Raw genomic sequence first — 7,661 nt, forward strand, 5'->3', positions numbered from 1 at the left:
GGGGCGGTAAATCACAATCTCAAACGTCTATACCACCTAATATCTCAGAATCAAAACACGACACAACTTCGTCTTGTATACCATCACTTGCTTTAATAGAACTAAGCTCACAAATCAATATACGTCAAAAGAGAAAACTGGCATGTCGCATTTATAATTTTGGAACATTGGGCTATCTAGACTCAAAAAGTTCCGATGTAGCCGGAGGTGAGTTAAAAACGTCGTGAAAATATTTATTGATAACAGTAATATTATTGACACATATGAGTTCCACAATAGTCTCGAGATCAGGTTCTCAGGCAAGGGGAGCCCCATCATCTTGTCCCTACCACCAAACCTCAAACAAGATAGAAGGATATAAGTGTGGAAAAGGTCAGTGCTTGATTTGTTTCTTTTCTGTACTCAGAACTGGTTTATGACGTAAGCAAACCGGTTCAGAACACGCGACTTGTGTGTCAGATGTGCAAGTTGAGGTTGCTGCTATGAATAAGAAGCAGCCATCCCAGCTAATGGCTATAGCGCAAAAATAACGCAGTAAACAAATCAACAACAAAGAAGAAACACAAATAGTCATATGTTTCTGTATCTAGATTTCTGTGTTGCACGTGTGTGCAGGCTGATTTTCACACTGGTTTCAATAAAGGAATGTCAGTAGTTTGTTGTTGTCGAATGTGCGATTCAAATGTTTCCTTTTGTTGTTTTCAGTTTCAAAGGCAAGCCACACATGAGGCACTCGGTCATCCTGTACACATGGTGCTGAGGTGAGGATCGGGGAAAGGCAATAATACTGCTGGAGGATTTATTCACCAGTGTTGGCAGGTAAACACCCCTGGAACACACGATGTATAGTTGGGGTTTTGTCAATACAACCGAAAAACAAAACTCATAACATGAAATCTATTATGTGACCAAGGCGAAGTGTAGTAACTTCATGTTGCACGTTATAGCGTGGTGAATGACCTTAAGCACAGCATCCAATAAATAAGACAACAATGGCGAATTTGCGACTCCATCTGAGTTATACTTATAATTATATTATGAGAATCACAAAGTCGTGATCAAAAGCAGTAGTCCATAGAAAGTTCAGACTTGATTTTGGGTCGTCTTATAAAGTGTATGAAAGAAGGAGACAACATGTTATTTTATTTTTATTTGGCCACCAAAAAGGAATACAGAGATTTTAGAACTTGCTACAAATGGAAAGACAGAGGAAACTAGAAGTAGAGGAAGACAGATGACAACATACTCAGATGGCCTGAAATAGCTTCATGACAACCAACACATAATATAAAAAAAACTGAGCTGATCAGAAGGAATGGTAACAGGAATGAATCATGAGCGGTGATCTTTTCTCTAGACCTGACACTTGGAGAAGAAGAAATCTAGATCAAAAACAGAAACGATAGACAATTACAACAGAGAGAAAGAAACACCTCTTGTCTAAGGGAAGAACACTGGGGCCAACAATACATGAACAAGAAAAATCCCACAATGGTATGCCCAAACTAGGTCCACGAAAATCTTCGGGCATCTCCAGAAAAGATGAAGTTGTTGGTTTAAGAAAAAATTAGATTACGCATTGAACATACCCATATAACACATAGGTACCTCCTGCAGGGAGTTGGGAGGCCCGTTTGCATGGGAGGCAATATGAATTTTGTCATCGAGCACATACTAACAGAATGTCAAGATTTGGGAGAGACCAGAAGAAAATATTTCAAATGTACAAAACTACGGAATGTGTTCTCTATAATGGCTCCAAACAGATTTTTAAAATGTACAAGGACAATGTACCTTCACTCTAAAATGTAAATATTTGTTATTTAAGATGTAAATTATTGTTTTTTAAATAAATATTTTTACCATAAAATGTTTAACCAAACAGATAAGACGAAGCCCTGCTGTGAACTGTTGTGGATACAATCGTCTTGTATTTCGCGCGCTCATATGGACTTATGTCGTTGTGAGCGCCGTAAAACTCACATGAAACTAAAGGGAGAAAAAAGAAGCAGGATAAGCCAAAGCGCCTTCTAAGCATCCGCGCCCATACTCAAAACCAAAGACGTTGTTTAAATAGACGAAAGAAGATAAGACCAAGAACAAAAAGTATCCTCAATGCGGAACCTCAGACGCCACGGAACTTCCAGGAATAGACTCCGATCTTTTAAAACGTTCACAGACTGATGGGAAGTATCGGGTCTCGTGTCTCACGCGCTGACAACCCGGGACTGACGAGGCATCCAGACCGTTACTTAGGAGCTCTATCCCCTCCCACCGCCCCCCCCCCACCCCACCCCACAGACAAACACCCTTACTATTCTGACTTTTATAATGTACGAAGCAGTAGTAGTCCTCACCACGAACTAATGCCACTAAAGTCTTTCCCCTGAAAGTTGTTGGATTGCCATGTTTGTTTATCTGCTTGTCAGTCAGTCAGTCTATTTATCTATCTATCTGTCTGTCTCTCTATCTGTTTGTCTGTCTGACTGTTTATCTGTCTGTTTCTTTTCACCCCACCCACCCTCTTCTCTCTGTGCCTCCCCCCTCTCTCTCTCTCTCCCTCCCGCATCCCCTTCTCTCTCTCTCTCTCTCTCTCTCTCTCTCTCTCTCTCAGTCTCTCTCTCTCTCTCTCTCTCTCTCTCTCTCTCTCAGTCTCTGTCTGTCTGTCTGTCTCTTTCTCTCTCTCTCTTCTCTTCTCTTCTCTTCTCTCTCTCTCTCTCTCTTTCTCTCTCTCTCTCTCTCTCTCTCTCTCTCTCTCTCTCTCTCTCTCTGTCTCCCTCCTCCCCCCCCCCTATTCTATTTCTATATTATATACTGACGGAAAAAGAAGGTATGCTTAGAAATCACTTGCAAACCAATTTTCCTTAAAGAATCAATTTCTTTTCTAGACGACACACATATCAAGGAAGAAGTCATGAGGATATATAATGTTCATTGAAGTGTACATTTCAGCACAAACATACCAATCACAAGTGAAGCCCCCAATTTCCAAATTTACGAAATCAGTGTCGCGTGTGGCTACTTGCCACACTGATGACTGAATGACACCGTCGACGCATGGAAAAGATAAGTATTTGGAAAAACTACTGAGAGAATCTCCTGCTAAATTCGTTCTTGCTATTGCTCAAGTTTATCAAATGTTTAGGGCTGGTCAGTTCTCGCTGAGATTGGTATAACTCCAGGGCCATTACGTGCCACAGTGAAGCAGGACGCAATCTGTTCTGGAGATGAACGCGGTGGATGTGTCGGTCTTGTCTCCGAGTTGTGATCCAAGGCTTACTACTTTTAGGGCTATCATTTGTCGTTTTAGACGTCACGACTTGTGCTCAGAAACGTCCACTGCTGTTTATGAGGACGTTGAGCTTTTGAGCCACATATTGCAGTGTACTTCCAGCCCGGAGCATTCCTAACGTTAGCCTTCTTATATTTTCCGACAGATGTGGCATTTTTAAAAGTAGAAATAAGGTTGTATTTCAATTTTTTTTCTTGCCAATCAAAAATTGTACTTCAAGAACTTATGTCAGCTTCCGTGCAAAATTTGGCGAAAGTTGGCTTTCAATTAATGAAACTGTGGGTATTTAATTAAAGTATGCACAGTTTCTTTATTCACTGACCGTATTTCTCCCTCTCTCACAGTCATTTCCCTCTCTGTCGCTCTTATTTTTCTCTCGCTCAGAGACTTTCTACTAACAAGCGGATGCAAAAACCATTGTGTATTTCCTAGTAAATTATATATATATATATATATATATATATATATATATATATATATATATATATATATATATATTTATATATATATACATTGTATAAGAGAAAGAGAGAGAGAGAAAGAGAGGGGAGGAGAGAATGAGAGACAGACAGACACAGAGAGAGAGAGAGAGAGAGAGAGAGAGAGAGAGAGAGAGAGAGAGAGAGAGGGGGGGGGGAGGGGGGGGCGGGTATGTTTTTGCAGTGGTCTAAAGCCTCCTAGACCCTTATACTTCGTTTCAGAGGCAAGAAGCACAAATTTCTGAAGTCTAACGAGGAAAAGAAAGGAGAATGTGGGAAAGGTTTAACCTTTAAGATTCAATTTCAAACTGCAAATTTAAACAGGAAAAGAAATTCTGCAAAGAGTCGATCTCTCGGCGGTATTGCGTGAGAAAAAGCACCCCCAAATGTGATGCGACTCCTGGAAAGGAAGGCGACTTCCTGTTTTACTGTCGGCGTTGTGTCCAAGAAGACTGGGTGACTCAAGATTGAAAGCAACTGGAGCGTGATTACTCCACAGGAAGAGACCTCAAATAAGATTGTCAACTACCGGGTAAGTTTCAATCTTGTCAATAAGCAGTAACCTGTATTATTTTTTTTTGTCTCGTTCATTTTTGATCAACATTTGTGAAATCAAGTCACAACATACTTGTAATTAAGTGTGCTTGAACCACAACTTCAGCCTGAAATGTATATATCTTTTCACTCTTTACCTCTTAGTATATTTCCATATTCGTTACAAACATGATAAAAAAAGAAAAGAAACTGCAGTATTGCAGTATTGAGGGTAATTATAGAGACAATGATAACACTAGACTCAAACGAGCTTGGACATCATTACCCTGGTCTTGGGGGTTTGAGGGGGAGGCTCTCGTGGCCTAGAGGTTAAGGTTTTGGCCTCTCATTCAAAGGTCGAGGATTCGAATCCGGGTAACAACCGAACAATTTATTTTTCTAAAATTGCCTCCTTTTACCTCCTTTCCTGCTCTCTAACAATGTTCTGTCGTCTGCTTTCGTCTCCTCTTTCAGCCCCTAGCCCCTCCCTCCTTTGCCTCCTCCTCTGGGCTCCTGACTCTTTCTGCAGCCTTTCTACTACTACTCCTTGACTCCTTCTTAATATTGTCTTTCAGTCACACACCTGATCTTTTGATGGGAAAGATCTACACATAGCCTTCTCGGACTAGGGCGAACAATCTCTGAGGGCACGCATGAAAGTTGCGCACGTCGCCGTTCCATAGCTGGGGTGCTTCGTTCACACCCTTGAGAAAACATGGATTATAATGGAAACAACACCACAGAATCTCAAATAACAGAACTACATCTTGCAATAGCGTTAACTGTGGCTATGGTTATACGGCCTTGCACACAGATATACAGGGAGTCGAATGATCATACTTTTATAGAACATGCCCATTGTTGATTTTTGTTTTTGTTGTTGTTGTAGTGGCTGTTGTTGCTGCTGTTGTTGCTGTTGTTGTTATTGATGTTCGTGGTGGTGGTGGCATTGTTGATGTTGTGGATAATGATGCTTTGCTGAGTTCAGGTTTTTGTTAGTTTCTTTGTGTTGAATTCTGACCACCTGCTACAGGAGTATTATCTTAAATAAACTTTTGGTATTATTGACGACTTATTTCAAAACTGAATATGTATTAACTCACTGCCAACCTGTAATATTTATCATTGTTATCTCCTGTGTAAATGCCATTTCAATGCGTATTTAAAAGATTCACTGACTTAACTAACTTTTATAAGAGTCATGAATATATCTGTAGCAATAAAGCGAAAAAAAAATGCCTAAGTCCTAAATGACCGAGGCTGCAACAAAGGAAGACGGTTGAAACAGAACTTTGTCCACAGCATAATTATGCGGGGTGGGTAGGCGGTGAATTAATGTATGGCAATGACTACAAAAAACGTTCCCATCCAACCATTAATAAGCAATTTTTTCCGTTTTGGTTAATTAGTGTGAGATTTTAGCTTAATTACATTATGTGTTTTTCTATGGGCCACACTTTACTTGAAATAAGGATAAACAAAATAAATACGTTTATTGAGAGCAACAGTCCAGACGGACACGATAGTTTGTGGGAAATTCTGCTATAACCATAAACGCCGTCTTATTAGCGTTTTCAAAGACCGGCTATTTTACATTAACACATCGTAGTTTATTTTGCAGAGCCAAACCTACGAGATGAAGTTGACAAGAGTTTATTTTCCGGAGGCAGGAAGGAGACCCAATTTGGGTTTAATTCTCAACCCTCCGCGTAACTGACCAAGGTGGTGACTTGCTTCTAAATAGTGACTGGCAAAAAGGGTACACAATGAGACATGCTGTTGACAATACTAGATCAAAGACACAGACATGACAGTTGGGTACTCACAAAATATGGTGGAGAAGATGGTGACGAAGACAGGCACCAGCAATTGAAAGTACTTCATCTTGCCGTTGAGTCACCGATGTGTCAGCTTTGACGTCACTGTTCAAACAGGACAGGTACAAGGAAGTGTCAAGCAGCAGTTGTCTTCAAGTGCTGACAGTCTTGTTAGCGGAGAGATGTTTGTGCTGCTGAGAAGTCGTGTGCTTGAAAGACCGGCTCATCAACGCTGTTTAATTAGGGAAGATATCCGTGTGACGTTTTTTTTCCAAAGGAATATTTTTGTCCGGGGTACTCCGCACGCAGTTCAGTGTTTTTGCTTAGGTGTGATGCTTGATTGCGGTAAGACAATGACACCGGCTGGAATTCAGAAGATAACATATATATTTTAGTTCAGAACTCAGGGGAATAATATACTTGTAGATATTTTTGCTACATACGATATCAATTGTTCACGGTGTACCGTATTCGCTTCTCTGATTTGCACAGTAATTTCTAATGAGAAAAATAAATATCACAACTACATCTAGTAAAAATATTACTTTCTTTCAGAACGGTACATAGGTGCTAGAATAAGTTCTCATGTAATAGACAACTCTAAAAGAAAAAATGACGAGGAATGATCACAAATAACGCTTCATAGCGGTTACGTTTATCACCTAGGTCCTTCGAGAGCAGATAGACAAAGACATCCTCAGTGAATGTGTACAAAACACAGTAAACAGTGATGCAGAACAACTGAACGGGCTTACACTACATTTACAGCAAAGTTAATTCATTTTGTTCTTTATTGCTATGGCATATTAAATTTCCCTGTTTTCGTTCAGGACATGTTTGTATTCACTCAGCGCACAACAATGCGTCGAGATGTATTAAATCGATCTGTCGCAAACACACAAGGCCTGGAAAATAAATATTTTTGAAATAAATATGAGTGAACCAATCCGACGCTCTTCGAAAGGACTGTCCATGGCTGGACAGGTGAATATTTTGCAGTGATGTAAGCTGCATGGGACGTGCGGTGTTATGTTACTTTGTGGGCGAACATGTTACTGGATAGAAACTAACATAATTTGTAATGGATGATTTCAATAACCAACAAAAACCAAATACCCGTATGTTGCTTATTATACTTTTCTTGATGTTTATTATTATCATCATTATTACAGTTGACCAACTAACCTGTCCATGATCAGCAGCAGATCCCCGACGTCCAACAAATTATGACCCGGCACGTATACTTTCGGCGCCTTGTATTCCAACCAGGTGCGAACTGCGCGTGTCAGGTTCTTGTGAAGTTTTGTCTCGAACAGCAAGGTGAAGGTCACACCAGTTGGATCATTACTGTTGTTGCAAGGACAACCGAAAGGGGACGAGAAATAAAACCAGGACTATTATTTCGTGTTTTACTTTTTTTTTCTTTTTAGAAAAGAAAACGTAAGATCATTCATATTCTTGTTTTGTTTTTCAGTAAAGAAAACGTATTAAATGTTTTTCATAAAATGCAGGAGAGAGACACACACAGAGAGAGAGAGA

The 7,661-nt window shown here is 40.0% G+C and overlaps 1 long non-coding RNA gene across 1 annotated transcript in view; it reads right to left on the reverse strand.

Moving 5' to 3' along the window:
- Positions 1-5,236: 5,236 nt before the first annotated feature.
- Positions 5,237-7,661, reverse strand: part of LOC106011452 — a 179,759-nt gene continuing 177,334 nt past the window's right edge. Inside the window, exon 4 of the long non-coding RNA XR_001184744.2 lies at positions 5,237-6,485. This is a non-coding gene — a long non-coding RNA (uncharacterized LOC106011452). The remainder of the gene's footprint in view (positions 6,486-7,661) is intronic.

This window comes from Aplysia californica, unplaced genomic scaffold, assembly GCF_000002075.1.
Source record: "Aplysia californica isolate F4 #8 unplaced genomic scaffold, AplCal3.0 scaffold00119, whole genome shotgun sequence".
Lineage (NCBI taxonomy): Eukaryota > Metazoa > Mollusca > Gastropoda > Aplysiida > Aplysiidae > Aplysia > Aplysia californica.